The sequence below is a fragment of the Saccopteryx leptura genome, chromosome 2, assembly GCF_036850995.1.
Source record: "Saccopteryx leptura isolate mSacLep1 chromosome 2, mSacLep1_pri_phased_curated, whole genome shotgun sequence".
Taxonomy (NCBI): domain Eukaryota; kingdom Metazoa; phylum Chordata; class Mammalia; order Chiroptera; family Emballonuridae; genus Saccopteryx; species Saccopteryx leptura.
In genome coordinates, this window is record NC_089504.1 from 106,998,614 (window position 1) to 107,009,690 (window position 11,077).

Genomic DNA, 11,077 nt, shown 5'->3' on the forward strand with positions numbered 1-11,077 from the left:
ACCCTTCTACTAGAAAAACAGTCTTAATGATAGTTGACAAATAGCATTATTCTTGTATATGAAGCATTGAATATTTCCATGAAGCATCCTAAGATCAAACATCCAGCCATCAGCTTGTGGAAGTATCTATGTGTGTATAAACTTGCTTTCTATTTCTTTAAAACTGATTATTTTAAAAGCAATCTTTGGAGTTTTTCCTTAAAGTATGTTGATGATGGAAAAATATAAAGAAAAATTTCTTTTTTGCCACTGATTTTCATTATTATTATTATGTCCACAATGAACTTTTTATATTTGTTCCAGCATTACATGCAGGAGAAAGCAGGCATATGAATACACCACCACACTGTCCATCTTCATGGTAACTTTCAACTCAGAAACTTTATGAAACAGTCTGCTGAAAGATATATGAATCGTTGAACTTTTACCTTGAGTCACTTTCCTAAGGTTGAGCTAGGAAGAACGTTTTAAATGGAAAAATTGTGGCATCCTTAACTAACTAATGTTTGTGGATGCCATCTGCTATATTTAAAAGTGTGACATTTATTTTCTGTGTCCTTATAAGGATGCAAGAGATTAACCCCTAAATTTTTTAATATCTTTAAAACCTCTTTCATGTGCAGAGAAAAAGAGACACATGGTTATGTGCTGATATAAATATTTAAATAAGCTAATTTTACAGATGAAACATTTGAGAAATTATATAACATAAAAATAATAAAAGATTAAGTCAAACATTAATAACTTTCTGGGGGAAATTATGATGTTCTTTCTTCACAAAGGTAAATTTTGCCTGAAGAAAAACAACTCTTTGTACCAATGAAAGCTTTGGGAAAGAATTTGGGAGATTTCCTTTTTATTATTTACTATGTCTTACAAATGTGGTGCTAGTACCTACCTTCAGCAGCCTTCAGTTATTTGCCCAGGAATAGAGATGAATGTAGAATGATCTACAACCTTCCGAATGCCACATTCCACCTTGGATTGTGAGACATAGACTGGGGCCAAGAACAGGAATAATTTCTCTAGTCTCTGTAGGGAACTGCCCTCAGTAGAAAACTCTAACCAGCTTAGTCTACAGCCTAAGGACAGATAATGCTTTCACACAGACTATCCATAATTTAAATTTTCCCTTCAAGCCAGATCATCACAGTTCTACCATTTCTCCTACCATTTCTCAAAGCTCTCTCTTAGTTCATTTTTCCCAATATGAAATAAAACAGGGTCTTTTCTTTTCTACGCTCAGAGTCTGAAAACTCCCCCTTTATCTTCAATCACATCAGAAGCTGTTCTTTTCTACACCACATATGCCAGGTTAGTCTCCTCACCACTGGCTACCGTGGTTCATCCACTCGTGCCTACAGAAGCTAACTTGGAAACACCCAGTAGTTGGGATGATTATAAGAGCCTGCTATAGCTTTTTTTTTTTTTAGGTTTTTTTTTTTTTCTGTATTTTTCTGAAGCCGGAAACGGGAGAGACAGTCAGACTCCCGCATGCGCCCGACTGGGATCCACCCAGCACGCCCACCAGGGGGCGACGCTCTGCCCACCAGGGGGCGACGCTCTGCCCCTCCGGGGCAGAGCCTGCTATAGCTTTTTGTGTGAACCTGTATCTCAATGCACCATCTTCCTACTCTCAGGACAGAAGTTGTTATATTTTTTTAATGGATCATAGTACACAGAAATGATTAAACATACTTGCTGACTTAATAAAGGAACATAGGGGATCTCATGGCTTAAACAGGTTCCCAAAATTTAGTGTCCACAGGAAACCACCTAGATTAAATGTCTGTTAAAATACAGATTCCTTGGTTCCGTATCCAGATTCCTTGGCTCCAAATCCCTAAATTTTGCTATTTTAACCAGTTCCCAGATGATGCTGATGTTGCAGTCCAGAATTACACACTGAGAACTATTAGCTCAGACCATAAGAGTACATGATTGTAAGGCTACAAAGAGCTCTATCCATATATACAGGTAGCCTAGTTCTTATATATGCCCACGTACACAAGATAGAAATGCTACTTAAGATTTAACATGAATGTAACAAGATTATAAAATTGATTTCTCTGAACTATAAAAAAAGTTATTTAATTAGTATTAAACAATAATGACATATGCAAACCGGTAGGGGAAGAAAATGGCATAGTTTGAGAAGAGGAGAAACCAGAGGGTGTTTCTGGGAGTGGCAAGGGTGGAGTTGCCAATGGCAGAATTAGGGCAGTTCTGCTCAGAAGCTATGCTGCCTGGCAGCTCCAAAAGGGTGAGCCTGAATTTTCTCCTCTCCAAAACAGGATGTAGCTGCTCGGCCATCTCCCCAGCGCTCTCCCCTCCAAACTGAGGAGAACTCTTCCTCGAGGCTCTCTCCATCCTGTGGGGAAGGACAGAATCATATGCTTCTCTGCTATTTTACCTGAGCATAAATATAATTTAAGATGATATTCACTAAGTCCAAATGTCATAGCAGTGTAACAGCCTCAACCAGAAATGATCCAGTTAAAAGTCTAAAGAACATTTTAAAAATCAATGTTGGAGATTAATTTGCTTTCACTGCTAAGAAGGCAAGTGCACATTCAATGAGTGCTTAATGGAGCAAGCAGCAACAAGGGATCAGTGGAACCTCACAATCAAATGCCCGTATTTAGACAAGAACAGTTTCTTCTTTTATTTGGAGAAAGGTCTCCATTCTAGGAAGAGCTCAATGTTTCCCAAATTTCAATTGCTTCCTCGTGTTGAAATTGCACTTGTTTTCTGTATAACATAAAAATATTTCTTTACATTTGGATAAAACACCCTGACCAACAGCAGCTGCAGCACGCCACCCAGATGAAGGAGTAGGGGCTGTGAATAAACCCGAGGGAAACAACCCTATTTGCCTACCTTCAAAATGCAAAGGTCCTTCATGTTTCTCTGCTCAAACCCCTCAACCTCTTGCTAGCTATGTACAAAAACTGCCTTTTGGCAATTTGACTTGCCTTCTGGTGTCATTAAACTTGAGCTTTTTTATTCTTTTTTATATATATATAACTGAGAATGGAATCTAAAACTTGATTAAATTTAATTTAAATAGTTTTTGGCACAAATACTTCATACTTACACTATAATCCTGCTACCACACACCCAGAACCATGGAATTTAACTTGTCCATCACTGACACCAGGTTTGATCGCTAAATTAAGAGCTCAAGTATCTCCATTGTAAAGGTAAAAGCTTTTTCCCTTTGCAATCAAAAAGTAGTGTGTGTATTCTTGGATACTATACATGAATACCCTCTTTCCCAGCAGCTTCTCACCGAATGATTTTGGTTTCTATTAATGATCTTTGCCCAAATCTCTAATTGCATTAGGGATTCCAAATGGTGATTTTTATAATTCTATTATTTCTTACATATTAATGAGCTGGCATTCTTTTGTTTAAAAAAAGGGAGGAGGAGTTTTCACACATTAATGATTTCAATGAACAGTATAAGTACTTTTTTACCTATTTCCAGAGTAAAGTGTTGATATAATATATAATATTACCTTCAAAGTTGGAAAGGTGGAAATGAAGCTTCTCTCTCTCTCTCACTCTTTCTCTCTCTCTCTCTCTCTATCTCTCCCTCAGAACTTATGGATTTTTTGTGTGTCTGACCAGGTGGTGTTGCAGTGGACAGAGCATTGCCCTGAGACACTGAGGACCCAGGTTCAAAACCCAAGATGGAGGCTTGAGTGCAGGCTCACCCTCTTGAATGCAGTCTCTGGCTTGAGCGTGGAATCATAGATATGACCTGATGGTCGCTGGCTTGAGCGAGAGGTGAGCAAGGGATCACTGACTCAACTGGAGCCCCCAGGTCAAGTCACATATGAGAAAGCAATCAATGAACAACTAAAAGTGCTGCAATTATGATTTTATGCTTCTAATTTCTCTCCCTTCCTATCTGTCTCTCTCTCTCCCACCCTAACCACCCTCTAAAAAAACAACAACAACAGAAACAAAAAGCAAGTCTGACCAGGTGGTGATGCAGTGGATAGAGCATCAGACTGGGATATGGATAACCCAGGTTCGAAACCCTGGGGTCAAGGGCTTGAGTGTGGGTTCATCTGGCTTGAGTGCGGGGTCCCTGGCTTGAGCAAGGGGTCACTTACTCTGCTGTAGCCACCTTGACAAGGCACATATGAGAAAGCAATCAATGAACAACTAAGGAGCCACAACAAAGAATTGATGCTGCTCATCTCTCTCCCTTCCTGTCTGTCTGTCCCTATCCGTCCCTCTCTCTGTCCCTGTCACACAGAAGAAAAAAGCTTATCGATTTTTTTTATTTATTTAGTATTTTATGGTTGTTTATTTTAGGGGATGCTTAATTGGTTTCACATTTAATTAATGGAATCCATAAAGCATGGATTAATTTTATTCAATGTTTTATAGTCATTTGGTTATTATTTATGGGTGGTTGGCTTGTACTAAATTTAGTGGATGGAAGCTGCCTCAGGAGGGTCCCTGTACTGGAGAACTTGCAGGCTTTCTGCCACAAGATCTTGTATGCTCAACTTTTACCTAACTGCCTCACACTTGGAATCAGCCATTTCTTTAGGTAAATCTGGTTTCTTTCAGAGAATTTAATAATCAAGATCTAGGTACCCCAGAGTTGTCATTGTTTCTAGACTGTCTGATAAAAAGACATAAGACATATCATGCTAATATTTCCAATGCAAATTAACATTACAGGGATTTTTTTCCTTAACTTCTTTGACTTCATATTTGTGTGTTCTTTTCTTACATAAAATCCTATTTTCCAAAATACTTATTATTCCCCAAAATATACAATAATGAGTAAAAATTATAATAGCAATATCACTACTAACACTAAAATCATGAAGTAGTACTTAACTTTTCTTTGTCGTCCTTTTAGTAATTAGATTATATCTCACTAAGGATGCACAGAGTAAATACTACATTTAAATTTCACTGGAAGTATTTTTTTCCCTCTGGGTGGTTATGTTAGCAATTTGATATACAGTTATAGTTTATTTGCTTATTTTCAATTTTAGATATTTTAAAAAATTAATCCTGTCTTGTTTAATATATAAAATATTTACATGATTCAAATACTAAATTAAATTTAAAAGCATTCCTAGATTTCTAAGTCTTCCATCTTTCCCTTCCCCCTCCACTCCATTCTGAAATCACCCGATGGATAACCATTATTCTAGTTCCATTGTTATACTACCAACATTTCATTTTGCAAAAATAAACAAAATATATGCACCTTGAATTTTTTCACTTAGCCACACATCATGGAGACCTCTCTCATTCTTTTTATAGCTGAATAATAATTAAAATGGCAGTATCATACTTCATTAAATCAACCAGTCTCCAGAGTTCATTCCTAGAAATAGAATTGCTGGGTCAAATGGCAAATACAAATGTAATCTTCCTGAATTAGAGTCCATATTTTTTAAAGTTTTCCTAAAAACTCTGATCATCAGCCTGGTTTAATAACCAATAACCTCCATATTAATAGTCATCATAGGCCCTGGCGGGTTGGCTCAGCGGTAGAGCATCGGCCTGGCGTGCGGGGGAACCCGGGTTCGATTTCCGGCCAGGGCACATAGGAGAAGCGCCCATTTGCTTCTCCACCCCCCCCCTCCCCTTCCTCTCTGTATCTCTCTTCCCCTCCCGCAGCCAAGGCTCCATTGGAGCAAAGATGGCCGGGCGCTGGGGATGGCTCCTTGGCCTCTGCCCCAGGCGCTAGAGTGGCTCTGGTCGCGGCAGAGCGACGCCCCAGAGGGGCAGAGCATCGCCCCCTGGTGGGCAGAGCTTCGCCCCCTGGTGGGCGTGCCGGGTGGATCCTGGTCGGGCGCATGCGGGAGTCTGTCTGACTGTCTCTCCCCGTTTCCAGCTTCAGAAAAAAAAAAAAAAAATAGTCATCATATAATGTTTTAATCACAACACTAAGTTTTAACTGAGTCACTGCTTTGAGCTGGACATTATGGGAGAATACATGCATTCACTCAAATATCATTTGAAATACAAGGAGTGGGAGAGAAAAAGAGCAGAAAGTTGAGGTAGTTTATGTGAAAGAAACTATTTCCTGGTGGTTTACTGAAAGGAAAGAGTGAAGAAAGGAAGATAAAACACAAGAAAAAGTTTGAGTTACACAAAAGATGGTGAATGTTGGAATAGCTAAGGAAGAGCATGAAAGAAGCAGCTAGATTGGGGTGTACAATCAGAATGTCCAGGAGCCCTCTGGGAGATGCTGAAATTGGACACTATATTGTAGTGATAATGATCACAATAGTTGCTTTTCCCCAGGACTCTCCCTTTCACCCAGAAAGAAGTATGCCTCCATGTTCTATCTTTGTTTAGCACTATGCTCCTATAGCATTTGCTGTACTTTATTATAGCTTTCTAGTCTACCCATCTTTACACACTGAATTCCCCATCTTTGGATTGCCAGCATCTGGCATACAACCTGCCACACAGTAGGCACACAGTCAATGTTCAGTGGAATTGAATATCTACATAAAACTCTCCTGCAGATTGTATTCTGAAAAGCAAGCTAATTAAATACTTCTTTCCATGGGAATATTAAAAGGTGTTTTGGGAGAACCACTGAGACTTGACAGGCAAAAATTTATCCGCCCAATGTCATTCAAAAGTGGTAAACTTTAAGCGGTAGAGCGTCGGCCTAGCGTGCGGAGGACCAGGGTTCGATTCCCGGCCAGGGCACACAGGAGAAGCGCCCATTTGCTTCTCCACCCCTCCGCCGCGCTTTCTTCTCTGTCTCTCTCTTCCCCTCCCGCAGCCAAGGCTCCATTGGAGCAAAGATGGCCCGGGCGCTGGGGATGGCTCTGTGGCCTCTGCCTCAGGCGCTAGAGTGGCTCTGGTCGCAACATGGCGACGCCCAGGATGGGCAGAGCATCGCCCCCTGGTGGGCAGAGCGTCCCCCCATGGGGGGCGTGCCGGGTGGATCCCGGTCGGGCGCATGCGGGAGTCTGTCTGACTGTCTCTCCCTGTTTCCAGCTTCAGAAAAATGCAAAAAAAAAAAAAAAAAAAAAAAAAAAATTGGTAAACTTTAATAAGCAAAAACCTTGCATCATGGATTGCCATGTTGTTGCTTTTTATTGTATGTAACTGTACTTCCTCCTGAGATAATCATCGTTATGTCAGACTGTCTGTTTCTTGTGTAATGCCAAGGTTAACTGGCAAAAGATTTTCAAAAGTAAAAAATGGGTTCACAGTAGAACTGTAAAGCTGTAATCATTCACAATGTTTGTGTTACTTTCATGACTCATCTAGAAATATTTAAAGCTCTTTATGGATGGTCAGTTTTGTTAAAAATTTAACTCTTCTGTTAACTAGGGAAAGCAAACTAGATCTAAACATCTTAGGTGTTTATCTATTTATAACCATAAGATGTGATAAGGTAATTATGAAAAGGATTAATTCAAAGATGCTAACATTTAAAAAAAAATTTATAAATAAAATTTAAGCAGAGTTTAAAGGAGATTTTCTGGCAAGAAGAAAGGAAAAGAACACTGTAGGAAGGAAATAATGCCGTATGAAAGGGCAGCAAACTATCCAAGTCAGGAGGAGGGTTGATGAAGTTTAAAGTCACTGATAAGTCAGTATTGGCAGTGAGTGGATTTCCAAGTGTTAAACATCAAAGATAGGGGCTCTGTCTGATTTTTCCCCTTTCCAGGCAATCGAGATTTAGCACTAAGGCTGGCCCAGAATGTCAGAGGCTTAATCAGCTAGCTCATCTTGATCTCACACTTATTTTGGCTTAATGTGACCAGAATAACATTAAAAATGTGAGTTTGGATGCTAGATGGTGCTTTGGCCTAAGGTTATTTAAATCCAATTAGATTAAGAAAAGGGTTATCCCCTGAAACTCTAGTTTAGTGTATCAGAGTCCTTTTTGTTGAGATGAAGGGCCAAAATGCTGAACTTACTTGCCCATTGCTTCTTTTGCATATTCCTAGCACAGAAACATTTTGGAGGGTTCTTCAGATAGAATTTTACTTGTGCCTGGCTAAAACACCCAAATTATAACAAAATGGGGGATGGATGATTGATACTTCTCATCTCTCTCTGTTCCTGTCTGTCCCTCTCTCTGGCTCACTAAGTAAAAAATGAATAAATAAAATTTAAAAAAATTTATAATAAATAGCGATTTATTTTAAATAGTATGCATTGTCCTAGGCAACTGGTTTGGGCTGGGTAATGTTACTAAAACGATCTCCTTAAGGTTTGTTCCCTCTTTTGGGCTACTAGTTTCTTAAGGAGAAGGGCTGTGTTGAGTCTACTTTATACTGCTGGGCTGTAACACAGAGCCACGCACATAGCAAGTACTCAGATGTTTGTTGAGAGGGACTATTTGTCCAGTGCCAGTTGTATAATTAGAATTTCTTTCTATCTTGCAGAGTTAGGGACAAAGCTGCAGTGACCTGTTGCTATTTTGAGCTGCTGACGATCATGAATTTTTTCCCAACCTGCTATGTTGGGACAGCCTGGCCACAGGAGCTTTAGCACATGTGAAAAGTATACCAGGTATCTTTTGTAAAACCTTCTCGGAAGTATGTGTGAGGCAATACAAGGAATACCACATTGGAAGTGTTCTAACCTTGGCTCTATTACCAATTTACGTAAGCCACTCATCTCTCAGAGGCCTTAAATTCCTCCTCTGTCTGTTAAGGGGTTTGTTTTAAATTATCTCTCAATTCCCTCCTAGCATTAACTCACAATATGAGCTTAATATATATTTATTAGTTGAATTAGACTGAAGTTGCACCAGGATCTCTAATACATTGTTTTACAGTGTTTTAGTTCAAAACTAATATTGCTTTCAATATTAAGTTTAAAAATGAAATATAAATGGCCTCAGAGAATGTTATTTTTCACCCATTTTTTTTTAACCCAGCTTATATAAGGAACTCTCACACAGTGAGAAAATCACAGTAAGTCAACTTGTGCTATTTAAAATATGGATTGAAAAATGTTGTCTGTGAGTAAAATATTCTATAAGAAAATGAGGTTTGGGGAGAAGAATGTTTTATATTACTTTTTCAGGTGTGTTGGTACTGCAAGAAGTGTCAAGAACACACAATAACTTACGAGGAATCTGGAAGAGCAAAAGCACTAGTTTTACTTCTATAACAAAATCTATTGCCAGAAAGAACTTACTGACAACCCTCCTTTAGTTTACTTAAAGTCATTAAACAAATTTAAAAGTAATATAACTATTTTACTTTTTAAAAACTCTAATTCATGCTTTTTCCTAATTCTGGATTCTTTATAACAATCAATAAAATTAGTGTGATTTTACATATTTATATGATTATACTAAAAAAGGATATAAAAAAGTATTCAAAACTCTATATGCATATGGAATTAATTTAATGTTAATTAATTCAATAATCATTGAGTTTGTACAGTCATCTCTCAATAACATTAATGAGTTGATGTAGACCATCATTATGATTATAAGAAAGAGAGTAATATTTTTTAAATTTTATTGATTGATTTTAGAGAGAGAGGAAGAAAGAGAGAGAGAGAAAGTAAGAAAGAGAATCATCAATTTGTTGCTTCAGCCATCTATGCAATCATTGGTTGATTCTTGTATGTGCCCTGACCAGAGATCGAACCTATGACCTTGGTGTATCAGGTCTATGCTCTAAGCAACTGAGCATCCAGCCAGGGCGAGACTAATATTTTGTGACTGTTTACCATCTGGCTGGTACCTTGAATTATTTAATTTGACCCTCTCACCAACTCTAAGGTTATATTATTATTCCACTTTTAAAAATGAGAAAACTAATGCTTAAAGAAGCTATTACTTGCCCTAGTGAAAATGGGAGGATTCTATTCCAAGTTGCCAAATATCAAAACTTATCCATGGTCCTTAACATTATGTTAATTTTGTTATATTAACTGTCTCACATAATACTTTTAAGAATTCATAAATTTGGCTGATTATAAGTTTATTAAAAAGCTATGTAGAAAACTAAACAAACTAGATCATCACATAAGGGTAGAAGGTCAATATCTGCTCAAGATCCTTGAGTTACCAAAAAAAAAAAATTTAATTTGAATTTACTACTTCCACTGATATGTGACAACCCAACTACAGTTATAATGAGTCAGCCTATCATTGGTGGGGAACATTATTAATGCTTAACATCACAGCTCTTATCAGCCACAAGAACTGTGGTTTCATATTTCCCTATTGCAGATGTTGATATCCAAACTTTGATGGTTAACAGTGTATTGAGTTTATCTAACATTTTACCACAAAGATTCTCAATTATTTTCCTTACTAAACAACCATTTCAAACTAGATGTCAATGGAGCTAATTAGAAGTACCTAAAAAATGTACTTTTATAATATACCTTCATATGATTAAAAAATTAACCATTCTAAATTAGCTAAACAATAGTTGTATCCCTAGAATCAGTCATATAGTCATAATGATCAATCAGTATTTACTGATCTTATGCTCAGATCTTAAACTTCTCTTGTGCATTCCATTTCAAGAAGTTTTTCTTTAAGAAAGGTAAGTCAAAGATGTTAAACTATCCATTTATTTTTAACAGGGGAGAACATGAATGCAGTCCCTCACTACCACAAGTAATGCAATTGAGTTTCCCACATTTGGGGAAATTGTAGGGGTCAGCACACCTGGAATGCAATGGGTTAGCCTCACCCTGGGAAAACTACCTTCATGATCATGGTATCTCCCCTGCCAGGTAAGTATAACTTTATATTTTTTATAATAAAGAAATATGTAAAAAGCCTGAAAAAATCACCAAAAGAATATCGATTAAATAAAAAAAGTACACAGAATGACATATCCATTGTCATCGACATAGAAAGATGTCCATGATATATGGCTAAATGAAAAAGATGGTTAGTAAACTCTATGTGTAAAATGTTATCATTTTTGTTCCTTTAAAAATAAACCTGTTCAAAATCACAATGAGGTATCACATCACACCTGTTGATTATTATCAAAAAGACAAGAAATAACAAGTGTTGGCATGGATGTGGAGAAAAGGGAACCCTCATGCACTATTGGTGGGGATGTAAATCAGTATG

At 37.7% G+C, this 11,077-nt stretch overlaps 1 non-coding gene across 1 annotated transcript; it reads right to left on the reverse strand.

The window, feature by feature from the left end:
• Nucleotides 1-10,572: 10,572 nt before the first annotated feature.
• Nucleotides 10,573-10,736, reverse strand: LOC136396240 (U1 spliceosomal RNA). The gene has a single exon (XR_010749632.1). It is a non-coding gene; the product is annotated as a U1 spliceosomal RNA (small nuclear RNA).
• Nucleotides 10,737-11,077: the final 341 nt, after the last annotated feature.